Here is a 12628-nt window from a genome sequence, read left to right on the forward strand (position 1 = left end):
GCCCTATAAGCACGTACGATATGATTTATCAAAAATGCACTCCTGGTCTTTTGCTACACCGACCACATGTATGGTTTTGCCCAATCACATCCACACAGGTTCGTATTAATTTCTTGGTGATGTGGCATGAAATACTGACATTGGCTAAGATACCTTAAAACTCAAAATCACTACTACAATGAGGACTGTGGGGGAGGACAAATAATTTTCCTTCTACCCTTCTAGATTCTTGGCTGAGACCCTCCTGTAATAAAGAACAGATTAATAAGAGAAAAACAAACACATTTAATAACACGTATAGGGACTTCCCTTGTGGTGCAGTGGTTAAGACTCTGCACTCCCAATGCAAGGGGCCCGGGTTTGATCCCTGGTCAGGGATCTAGATCCTGTGTGCTGCAACTAAAAGCCCGCATGCCACAAGTAAAGATCCCGCATGCCACAACGAAGATCTTGCACGCGGCAATGAAGATCCTGCGTGCTGCAACTAAGACTGGGCGCAGCCAAATAAATAAATAAATATTAAAAATAATAATAATGTGTATACAGAGGAGAGACCCAGCAAAATTGAGTAACTCCCCAAAATAGCCCAAGACACCACTTTAAATATCATCTTCTTCTAAAGACAAAGGATGTTGCTGGGGGGGTGGGTGGGTGGCCAGTTATGGGAGGTGACCAGGAAAAGCACAGTAAACAAGAGTAAGGTTGTTATGCAAATTCGAGTCGTTGCCTTCTCCATTGATAAGAGTTTCTAGAGATTTAGTCATCCTTCTCCTCCAGGCACTGAGAGGGAGACACCCCTACAAATGGAGATTTCCCTTATAAATGTAAATCTCTCTTACAAAAGGGTAACTTACCAGTTTTCTGAGCTTCTGCTAGTGAAACGGTGCATCTCAGATTGGGACCTGAACCCAGCTAAACCCCAGATTGGGACTTGAACTCAGCCAAAACCCAGATTGGAACTTGAACCCACGGTCTTTTAACTGAGATCACACACCTGGTCTCAGGACTTAATGAAGCTCAGGTTCTTGATGTCTCATCGCAGAAAGAATTCAGTGAGAGACAAAGTGATGGGTAAGAAGTGGATTTATTTAGAGAGAAACACACTCTACAGACAGAGTGTGGGCCACCTCAGAGGCAAAAATGGCCCTAGAGTATGGGGTTGTTAGTTTTTGTAGGGGTTGGTAATTTCATAGGCTAATGAGTGGGAGGAGTATTCCAGCTATTTTGGGGAAGGGGTAGGGATTTCCAGGAGTTGGGCCACTGCCCACTTTTTGACATTTATGGTCGGCCTTGGAACTGTCATGGCGCCTGTGGGTGTGTCATTTAGCGTGCTGATGTGCTACAATAAGCGTATACTGAGGCTCAAGGTCTAGTGGAAGTCTTCGTCTGCCATCTTGGACCTAGTTGGTTCTAACCATTTATGTCGTGTCTATGTCATTCTTTTAAAGGTTGTGCCCTGCCCCCTTCCCTCTTGTTTCACTAGGTCTGGGTTTCTTAAAAATAATCAGTCTAAAATAATCTTTATGCCCAGGAGGCATATTTTGGGGTGGCAAATTCTGCTCCTCTTCAGGACACTGACATCAAACTGGTTTGTAAGTGTCATTATTAAGACTATTTAAGATAAGAATCTGCACAAGAAAACCTAAATCTTAAGCCCATATAAGAAAGAAACTTGACAGAGTTAGACAGCAGTTTACTCAAATTTGATAATACTAAAAATTCACCCATCACCAAGAATGAGTTGTAAAGCTGAAACTTTTATCAACAACAATAATAATAATAAACTGATTAACCATGCAAAGGAAAGACTGAATTATCTTTACATTTTCTCTAGGAAAAATATTACACAGGCATATGAAGAGAGGATCAAAGAGTTTATAATAAAAAAAAATTGTAGGGAAAATATCATAGAGGTGTGCCAGGCAGTAATTAATAAAAATATTGTTTGTATGGAAATTGGGATGTTTTGTATATGCCAGCTGTTCAAATTTCATAATTTCTTGTGATTTCTCATTATAAATAAATATTAACTTTGGCACCTAATTGCCTGCATTACCCATAAATTTTTAGTGTCCTTTTTCTTAAAGAGGGTCCCCTGAATCTTAAGTTTCAGGCCTCACAACCTAGATCTGTCCCTGAGATGGTAAGAAGTAGTATGAAATTTTGGTTGCAATTGGAAAGGGTTAATAGGGATGTGGATGTGGTAGAGAACTGGGAAACAGAGCAATTGTGGAGGTTATATTAATAATAATCTTGAAGACCAGGACATGTGACCAGCTTTTAAAATCTGAAATTCCAAGTTGGTATTATGAAATTATGTGACCTCAGAGGCTGACTTCATGGACCAGCCCCCCAAACACACACACACAGGGGCCCCTCCCAAGAGGAGCCTCCAGCTGCTCTGTACATTTCAAACTTCCAAAAACGTAGCTGCCTAAAGGATCTATATTTGTATTAACACTGAGCAGGGAAAACAGGTGGCTGGGTTGTTTGCTTATTCCCCCACACACGTGAATCTACCTCTTGCTTCCCAAATGACAATAGATAGCTCTTTTCTATTTTCTAATGGTAAAAAGGACATAGGCTGATAGTAATAACGGTAATGATAATAATAACTACAAGGCACAGAACTGACAACTGTTAAAAAGAACTAGTAAAAAATCTCTCTCTCACTCCGATCCTTACTTCCTGAACCCCATTTCAGTGCCTGGACAGGACTGCAAGGGAAATGGTAGACCTTCGGGTCTTGGGGGAGGGGAGGTGGAGAATCTAGGGAGCAGGGGGGGCGGGGGAAGGAGACACGGGTCGACTAACCTTCAGGGGCTGATCCTCTCTGATAATCTGAGAAAGGCGCATAGAAATTCCAAGGAGATGATACACTTCTCCAGTTTCTGGCCAAGACCGAAAAGATTGTCAAGTGGGGCGGGGCAGGAACAACCTGGCTCCTGCTGCAGTGCTGTTGGGAGAGTTAATTGGGGAACTGAACTCACTGTTAACATGGGCCTCGCTGGACAAAGGGCTGACGTGAACTTCAGTCACTGTGTAGTCTGACTCCTCTTTCCCCCGCCTGAGCACCATCTCCCTCTTACCTTGGAGGCAGGCGGGCGCTCTTCTGGACACTAGACCAGAGGAAGTGACTACCACCTGCCGGGGATCTGAGCAGGTTTGAAAGAGCAGAGGCTATCCGAAGGCGAGGGCGAACACCACTGCGGGTCCAGGACTGCATTGCCTATGCTCCTTTCCTGCCCCTGCTCCGGTCCATTTTGGGGCAAAAAAAATGGTGGGCTTGGGGGAGGGATCTGGGAAGGGGGCGGCGGTCATGTTTGAGTACCAGCTCCCTACTGCATTGAAAGCAGGCTGGCCTCTGGCCCAGAAAAAGAGGAGGAGGAGGAAAACACCAGGGTTCCCTGGAAGTGGAAGTGCAGGTGGGAGCCACCTGCAAACCACTGGAAAGGAAAGGGGCGTGGGGGGTGGGGTGGGAAGCGGACCCCGTTCTGCAGTTTTCACCCCACATCCACGCCTTCTATCCATTTTGATTCAGTAAATGGTGGGAAATGGGGAATGCTGGGGAGGTGGGCGGGAACCCTGCGTGGGTGCAAGCATCCTATTGCGGAGGATGTGGGCGGGTCGAGGGAAAGATGGAGCGAGGTAAGCACCCCGGATCCCTGCAGATGGGTGCGAGAGTGGCTGGTGCCTGTAGCCCTCAGGGGCGGGGGCGGGCAGACATGGAAGCGAATCCTTTTCAGGACTGCATTCCCCACACTCTTGCCCTGCCGCGCGCGCGCGCGCGTGCGTGCCTGTGTGTGTGTGTGTGTGCGCGCGTGTGCGTGTGCGTATGTGTGTCTGATTAGGGGAGCTGACGGAGCTCTTGAAAGGAGTGCTGTGCATTCTTTTTTCCATTCCTCTCTTGTAGGGAAAACATGGACTTTTTTCAAAAGAAAATTCCTAACATGCCACACTAGAAGGTTAGCAATATCTGTGTGGAGTTCTGGATTTTTAATTTTTCCTTTTTGTTTGCGTCTTCTGTTTTTCCAAGCACCTGGGTGACAAATACTATTATAAGGTTAAAAAAATAAAAGAGTATAAAATTCAAAAGGATTTGTCAAATCAGCCGATAATTGAGTAGTTCTCTCCTATCATCACTAATCCATGTCTGTCCCCCAATATATTTTTTGTCACAAAATATGTATTTTAACGTTTCACAGGTGATTCTATTGCATCCTAAACTTTGAGAGCCATCGCTGTTTGTCAGGTTAGGCTAAGCTTATGCTGGGGTAACAACCCCCAAACTTCAGTGGCTTAACATAGTAAGGGTTTAGTTTTAGCACGCAATAAGTGCCCAACAAATGTTGGTGAAGGTCAGGGGTGAGGGGGCTCTGCTTCCTATCTGTCAGGGACCCCAGCTGACAGAGGCTCCACAGCCTGGAACATCGCTGGTCACTGTGGCAAAGGGAGAGTGTCATAGAAATCTCTTATTCTTCTAAAGTCACTGTAGTCTAGAAGTAACATAAGTCACTGCTCTGCACAGCTGACTGGCCAAAACTAGTAACGTAGCCTCACCTAATGGCAAGGGGCTGAGGGTGCTATGGGACTAGGAAGCATAGTTTTTTTGTGTGTGCAGAGGCAGTATATACTATAAAGTGAGAAAAATAAACTAAAAGAAAATATTCATAAAAATTCCAGGGGGAGTGCCTTTCTAAAGCACTAAAACAAAAAATTGAAAATTGTGAAGAAAAAGTGACAAGTATAATTAAGTTTCTATGGAGCAAAGTAAGAATGAATGTACCCTTGGCTTTTTGTTTTCTCAGTGGTGTTATTTTGGGGGAATCTTCAGACCATTCTTTAAGGTTATGGTAGCCTGATGGATGCTGATTGGGCTGGATTCTGGCTGGAGTGATGAGGGTCCAGCAACTCACTTGCCAACTTTATAGGATGGAATGAATCCAGCCCCCTGGCACTGAGGGTTGGTGCTGGGGCAGGATGTGGAAAGGCGCCCCCAAGGCACACCCCTCTCCAGGGTGGTCTGACTGTCCCATTGCAGGTCAGAGCGCTTTGCCTCTCTTTCCTTTTCCCTGTCTCTTTTGGGGAACCTTTTATAGGGGAGGAGATAAAGCCCAAGGGTTCCCAAGTGGAAACATTGGTCGGGACAGTCTTTGAGCAAACAGATGTCTGACCTGGCTGGGCCTGACCAGGTAACTTGGGGCTGAAGCAGAAGGGGGTGGCCCTTCTGTCAGAGTCCAGTGAAGTCGCCCCCCTGAAATGGGGTTAGACCTCAGACACGACCTCACCCATCCCTCTCCCACTCACGTTGCTCAGATTCCCAGAAGGGCCTCAGATGTGCCCTGGCCTGTTGGAGTGGTTCTGCGGTGACTTTAGGTCTGTGTGTGCCTGCTGCGGTGCTCCTGAGGTCTGCGTCAGCCCAGGCCCAGAGGCACGGGAGCCCCCAGGTAAAGGGAGCTTCAAAGGCACGTGGTCTCACAGCTCAGGAGAAAAGGGGTGGCACCTCCTGTGTGAACACCCCTATGCACTGCAGGCCTAGCCCACGACTTGGAGGTCAGGGCAGTCAGGCTGTGGATTGGTGTGAAGATGTTTTGGAGGCGTTGATGGTGGAGGGTCAGCAGCATCCAGAGCCTGGTTCTCTGGCCCCCTCACCACTTCCCTGCCCACACAGAAGGCTGATATCCCCATCACGTGTCCAAGAAGCTACTTGCCTGGCCAACTCCAGAGCAGAAAGCGTTGAGGGTCCAGGACCCTGGAGAGAGCTGTCTGCTAAGCAGGATGCCCAAGCCCTTGGGAGACAGTGCCTGGGAGTGGGAGCCCCTCTGGTGAGGCAGGGTAGAGGGATCAGGTTCAGGGTTCTTGCAAAACACTCAGGCGCCAGAAGGTATGTGGATGACTGCCAGGAAAAAGTCACCGGGTCTGTGGTGGCCATGGAGTCACATAGCTCAGATATTTCCTCAAAAGAACCTTTAGATCTCCCCTGACATTCACGCTAAGGCCACATTTTACCCAGATTGCTCCCATACCCTAACTGAGCACAGTTGGGCAGCCAGAGCCAGGCCGTTTCTGCTCTTTGCATTCCCTTAATCTTTGCCTGTCCTCCCCACTGGCCTGGTGCAGACATTCTTTTTTTTTTAATTAATTTATTTATTTGTTTATTTGTTTATTTATTTATTTATTTATTTATGGCTGTGTTGGGTCTTCATTGCGGCGCACGGGCTTCCTCTAGTTGCGGTGAGCAGGGCCTATTTGTTGTGGCGTGTGGGCTTCTCATTGTGGTAGCTTCTCTTGTTGCGGTGGCTTCTCTTGTTGCAGTGCACGGGCTCTAGGCTTACGGACTTCAGTAGTTGTGGCACGTGGGCTCAGTAGTTGTGGCTCATGGGCTCTAGAGCACAGGCTCAGTAGTTGTGGCACATGGGCTTAGTTGCTCTGCGGCATGTAGGATCTTCCCGGATCAGGGCTTGAACCCGTGTCCCCTGCATTGGTGGGCAGATTCTTAACCACTGCACCACCAGGGAAGTCCCCAGACTTTCCTATTGCACCACAGTCTGAGGCTCTTCCTGCCTAGTCTGCCTGCCTTCCCTCTCTTCTTTCACAGGTGTGAGATGTGCATCACAGTCTGAAGGCTTTCCCCATGTCTTCCAGGTCCTTCCTCTTTTATTTTTCATAAGTGCTCCCCCAATAAATCTCTAATGTTGCCTAATCTTGTCTTGGCATTTGCTTCTAGGAAGGCCTGAACTGGTACCTAGGCTCAGGGTACTTTCACAGATGAGAGCTCACGTTTCACATTTCTCAATAGCTGTACTGTTTTTCAGAGAGGCAGGGTAGTATAGTAGTTAAGAGCCTGACTAACTGGGTTCAAGTCCCAGGTCTATTACTTTTAGCTGTGTGTCCTTGGCCTCTGTGCCCCTTTTCTAAAACTGAGATAATCACATTACTTCCTCTTAGGATTGTTGTGAGGTTTATATGAATGATTTTTATACAGACCACTTAGTATCTCACACATATTAAATAATATCAGCTATTTTACCACCTTTGGTAGATGAAGGCAGAAGAGGGGAAGGATCTTACCAGGTCCTGTAGCTATTGATGAGCTTGGGTCTGGAACTCTCAGTCTTACGGTTCTACAGCTCTAAGTACATATGTTTTATTGATTTTTAACCTAGAAGCTAAAATTAAGGTTTAGGAAAACACATGAACCAGTTAAATGGCATGATGATTGTGACTCCTACCTTCAACTCCATTGGGTGGGTAACTCCCAAAGTGAGAATGGTATGATAATATTGTCCCTTTTCCTATATTGTATCCATCAGACAACTTATTCTGGAATACAGAAATGGCACTGAAGACCATACCTGTGATTCCTCTTCTTGTTGTTACATTTACCAAATACTCTTTATGGTAGAGTGTGTCACAGGCATGTTTTTCAAGGAAGGGAAGAGGCAGGGTGGGAAGGGAACTAACATTTTCATGAGTGCTCACTAAGGGCCAGATGCAGTGTTTGGTGTTTTGGGTTGATTCTCTCTTTAATCCCCATAACAGTCCTGTGAGGTAGGTAGCAGTATTTCCCTTACATGAAGAAGAAACAACTCCGAGAGGTTAGGTGTATTTTCCAAGGCCCTTAATCTAGTAAATTATAGAGTTTATATTCTAACCTAGGTTTTGTTATACTCCAAAGCCCATATCCTACCTTTTAAAATTTTTTAAACTTTAGATGGTGACCTTTCAGGACTGGGGGATTTATTGGTTTAAATTTGCATGACAGGATGTTAAATATGAGTTTTCTCATGAGCAACCAAGATATAATAGATACGAAATTCTAAAGCCACGTTTTCAAAGGAAATAACCAAGCAGCTCTAAAACTTAAAAGGATTAAAAGGATTAAGAGAGAGGAGATATGGAGAAAGAATTTTTTTGAGGATTTCTTTGGAGTGGGCTTCCAAGGGGGAAGAGTTCCGGTGCTTTGCCCTTCACCCCAAGGCTTTAACTGGACCCCTTGAAGCTTGATATGTAGCTCCTGGAGTTTGGAGGCACAGTGAAATGGGATCTGACTCTAGCATAAGAAATCTGATGGGCTAGAGAATGGGGAGGATAGGGAAAGAGAAGAGACCCAGCACATCCCTTCCCCACAAAGTGGGAGGCCCACCAGAAGTTGGTGCTAGCTAAGGGAGGAGAGGTTTAACTCTGAATCGAGTTCAAAGGCTCCTTTATTATTTGGGACTAGGGGTCCTAATCACTGAAATGAGGCTCAATTTGTGATTTAAAGTGACTGGAGAGCTCTTTGGAGTGAGCTACAAAGCCATGGGGCCTGGGAAAAACTTTTGCTACACTAGCTTTCTTTTGACTAGTATTTGCCTGGTATATATTTTTCCATCTTTTTATTTTGAATTTTTCTGGATAATTTTAAGAGCATCTCTGAGAAGAAGCATGGAACTGGATTCTGTGCCTGGAAAATAAATCCAATCTGAGGTTTTATTCCTGTTGAGTTTAATCCGTGTATCTTTATTTTGATTATTGGCATACTGTAGCTACATTTATTTCTACCTTCCTAATTTGTGTTTTCTGTTTATAATGTTTGTTCTTTGCATCCTTCCCCTCCTCTCCTTTCCTGCCTTCTGCTGGACCAATGGAGTTTTCTTTGGAATTTTGGTATTTACACATTCTATTTTTTTTAAATTTATTTATTTAATTTATTTATTTTTGGCTGCGTTGGGTCTTTGTCACTGCACGCAGGCTTTCTCTAGCTGCAGCGAGCTGGGGCTACTCTTCCTTGCAGTGCGTGAGCTTCTCATTGCGGTGGCTTCTCCTGTTGCAGAGCACGGGCTCTAGGTGCACGGGCTTCAGTAGTTGTGGCACACGGGCTCAGTAGTTGTGGCTCACAGGATCTGTAGTTGTGGCGCACGGGCTTAGTTGCTCCACGGCATGTGGGATCTTCCCCGGACCAGGGCTCAAACCCGTGTCCCCTGCATTGGCAGGCAGAGTCTTAACCACTGCATCACCAGGGAAGCCCCCTCTATTTTTAATCTTTTAGTGCTTGTCCTAAGATTTTTCTAAATTGATTATCTAACTTTTTAAATTTTTATTTATTTATTTTGGCTGTGCTGCACGACTTGCAGGATCTTTTTTCCCTGACCAGGGATGGAACCCAGGCCCTTGGCAGCGAAAGTGCAGAGTCCCAACTACTGGACTGCCAGGGAATTCTAACTTTATATTTTTAAACAAAATCTAAACTATCTCCAACTTCTATGCTCCTCCTTATTTAGACTTCTACATTTTGAAAGGTCTTTCAAAATATATATATATACAGCTTCTGATAACTGGCATTTCTATAAGCAAGCAAACTGTTAACCATAATTATTATTATAATTCACAATTCATGATGTATTTTAAAATATATTATCTCCTTTGATTCTAGAAAAAGCTCAGCTAGGTGTTACTTCATAATGAATTAGGAAAAAAAGAAAGAAGAGGGAAGACCCGAAGAGAAGAGAGCTCTTCAATTCTTAATGGTATCTTTAAAAACCCTTAAGAGTCTGGGGACCTCAGGTTGAGAACCACGGATCTTAGAAATATATTATTCACCCTTTTCTTTTGGGAAGTGAAAGAGGAGAGAGGATTATCATTTTTGAACGTTTATTCTGTACCAGAAAATTTTCTTAGGCAAGATAAGGCTTATATTTAATGGCTACCTTTACTTTCTAGGTGTTTTATGGGTGTCATGAGAGTTATTTCACTACCTGCTTCCGTTGTGAAATCCACATACATTCTCCTGAATGGAAAATGACTTATTTTTCTTGTTAATGATGTTGCTGAAAACAATAAATAACAATTATAATAGCATTTATTATGGAACCACCATGTTAGCTAGGTGCTGAATCTGATGAGGTAAATATATTCTCAAAACCACCCTTCAGTTTCAGAAGGGAAGCCTTTAGTCATTTAGATGGCTAGATGAAACTACATCACCTGTGTAGTTTAAGAATATAGAAACTTGCTAAATCAACAGAGATTTGGGTAATAATTTGGATATACTTATTATAATTGCCTTCTTTTTTTTAATCAATAGGATGGCCTGGTTTAGGTCCTAACAAAGCACTTTAGGCCTCTCCTGAATATTCCTAAGGTGTTGCTTTTAAAAAATGACACAAGAAGAAATCAGCTAAAATAGAAAGAAACTACCTGTGAACCTAACTGGAAAATACTGAATTATTAGTCATTGAGATATTAACATGTATATTGTGTTCTTATATTTTTTCTCTCCTCCCATTTTCCGCAGAGATCCATGAGAGGGAGGTTTATAGCAGAGCTGGAGGTGAAAGCTGCTTGAAGCCAGTGGCTTTTATATTTTGAAAAGGACTATATGCCTTGACAAAATCAAACACGGTTTCCCTAGATGAGAATGGAGGGCATTTGAAGGCAGCAAGAGAAAAGAGGTCAGGGTTTATGGGTCCTTCCAGTAGCGGAGACATGTTTTTCCATATTAGGCCCCAAGGAAGACTCTGTGGTGGGCTCAGAGAAGCTGGGCACCTAGTCTTACTAAAGATCCCCCTACCCAGAGGGTTGACGGAAGCAGCAGGGACAAGGGATCTGAAGATACCGGGCCAATTCAGTAAAAGAGCACCTCATTCCTAACCAGTGTGGACAGACATCTGATGTCAGTGGGGACCTCCTCAGGCTTTGAGGCGACCATAGAATGTTTGTACAAGTAATAAAGATGGGGGATCCTCAATAATAACTGAAGTGGCTATCCCACCAACATGCTACGGTTGGATCTCAGGGTCATATTTATGTTCATTTAGAGGCAATGTGATTTTTAGAAATGTGATGTTTTAAAATGTGATATTTCTAACATGTTCAAGCATGTGAGCTAACATCCGTTTGTTTACTAGGCCTCCAATTCAATGGATAAATGGCCTTGTTAAGAATCCCGCTAGTTGGCCAACGCCCTAGGTCCCAAAGAGGACATAATAATTCTAAGAATATATGGCAAAGTGTGAATAATGGTTATTTCAGGTATGTGTGTGCTAGAAATCTCATTTGCTCTACCCCCACCAATCTACTTTTCCTCCCTGCTGTGTCCCCCAAGCTTACCAATATAGATATATCAAAGGTCTTCTTTGCCCTTTGGTTTCCAATATGGCCAAAGGGAAATACCCAGCAGGAGATAAAAAGCAGGGAAGAGTGAGGTCAGGTACACCACCCCAGCCCCTCTTCCTGGATTCTGCCTACTTTGAGGTTTCTGTGAGCTAACTGCATCCTAAAGATTCCAGCTGCTGTCAGGTGGCCCTTTCCACACAGCTGTCTACCATTCCAGTAATTTCCCCCTCCCCTCCCCCCTCCCACTACTCCTATTTTTCTCCCCTCACCCTGCTCCTTCCTCTCACCCCTACTCCACAGTCTCCCACACTCCCTCCTCCCGCTCCCTCCCCTCACCCTGTTCTCTCCTCTCCTACTCTTCTTTGTCTAGATGTAGTAACACCCTGTTACAGGCTGAATTGAGTCACCTCCAAATTCATGTTAAAGTCCTACCCCCTTCCCCCCAGTACCTCAGAATGTGACTGTATCTGGAGATAGAGTCTTTATAGAGGTAACTAAGTTGAAATGAGATCATTAGGGTGGGCCCTAATCCAATATGACTGGTCTTATAAGAAGAGATTAGTAGGACACAGATAGGTACAGAGGAAAAGACCATGTGAAGTCACAGGGAGAAGGCAGCCATCTACAAGTCAAGGAGAGAGGCCTCAGAAGAAACCAACCCTGCCAACACCCTGATCTTAAGACTTCTGGCCTCCAAAACTATGAGAATATAAATTTTTGTTGTTTAAGTCACCCAGTCTGTGGGTGACTCCTCTGCTGACAACTCGGGAAAAAATTCTCTATTGAACTTCTCAAATCATCCATTTTGGGTCTCATTTATTTCCTGCTGGGACCCTGACGGATCCAGTAGCATTATATGTGATTCTTATTCTCATATTTGTTCTTAGTGTATTTTCCAAAATTTCTGCAGTAACCATGGAATATTTTTTTCACTAAAGAAGTAAAAAAACACTGTCATGAAGCAAAACTTGGTTTGACTAGGGAATTTTCATGTAAGATGGATTTATAATCATAGGCGTCCAACACCATCCCTCTTCTCCACAGATACCCTACTCTAGGATTCTCAATCTTATGTCCAAGGGATTATAAAAGCATAGGGAACATGGCATCAATGCTGGAGCTGGGAAAGCTGCCATCCTTGGCCCCAAATCTACAAGTATTTCTGATACAATACTGAAGGTGGCTGCCCATGCTTCCCCTGGTGGGAAAGAGCAAAGGTCTGCATAAGTATAAGGGGCTGTTATAGTACCCATTAAATATCCTATTATACCAGCCCAACTCACAGAGGCAAGGAGCATCGGGAACAAAAGTGGCTCTTACAGGCAGCACTAGAAAGCAATCCCACCCTGAGAAGCCTCACAGAGGGGAGAGGAGGGAGACTGGCCGGGCAGGGTACACACCTGGCTGCCCCACCCAATAAAAGGAATTCTTTCACTAGGGGTCAGAACTCTCTCCTTTAATACCACCTAGATCTTTCCTGAGCCTGCTGACTTCTCAGCCTCAGTAACATTAAAGGCACACTGCAAATTTC

Source organism: Balaenoptera musculus, chromosome X, assembly GCF_009873245.2.
Source record: "Balaenoptera musculus isolate JJ_BM4_2016_0621 chromosome X, mBalMus1.pri.v3, whole genome shotgun sequence".
Classification (NCBI taxonomy): domain Eukaryota; kingdom Metazoa; phylum Chordata; class Mammalia; order Artiodactyla; family Balaenopteridae; genus Balaenoptera; species Balaenoptera musculus.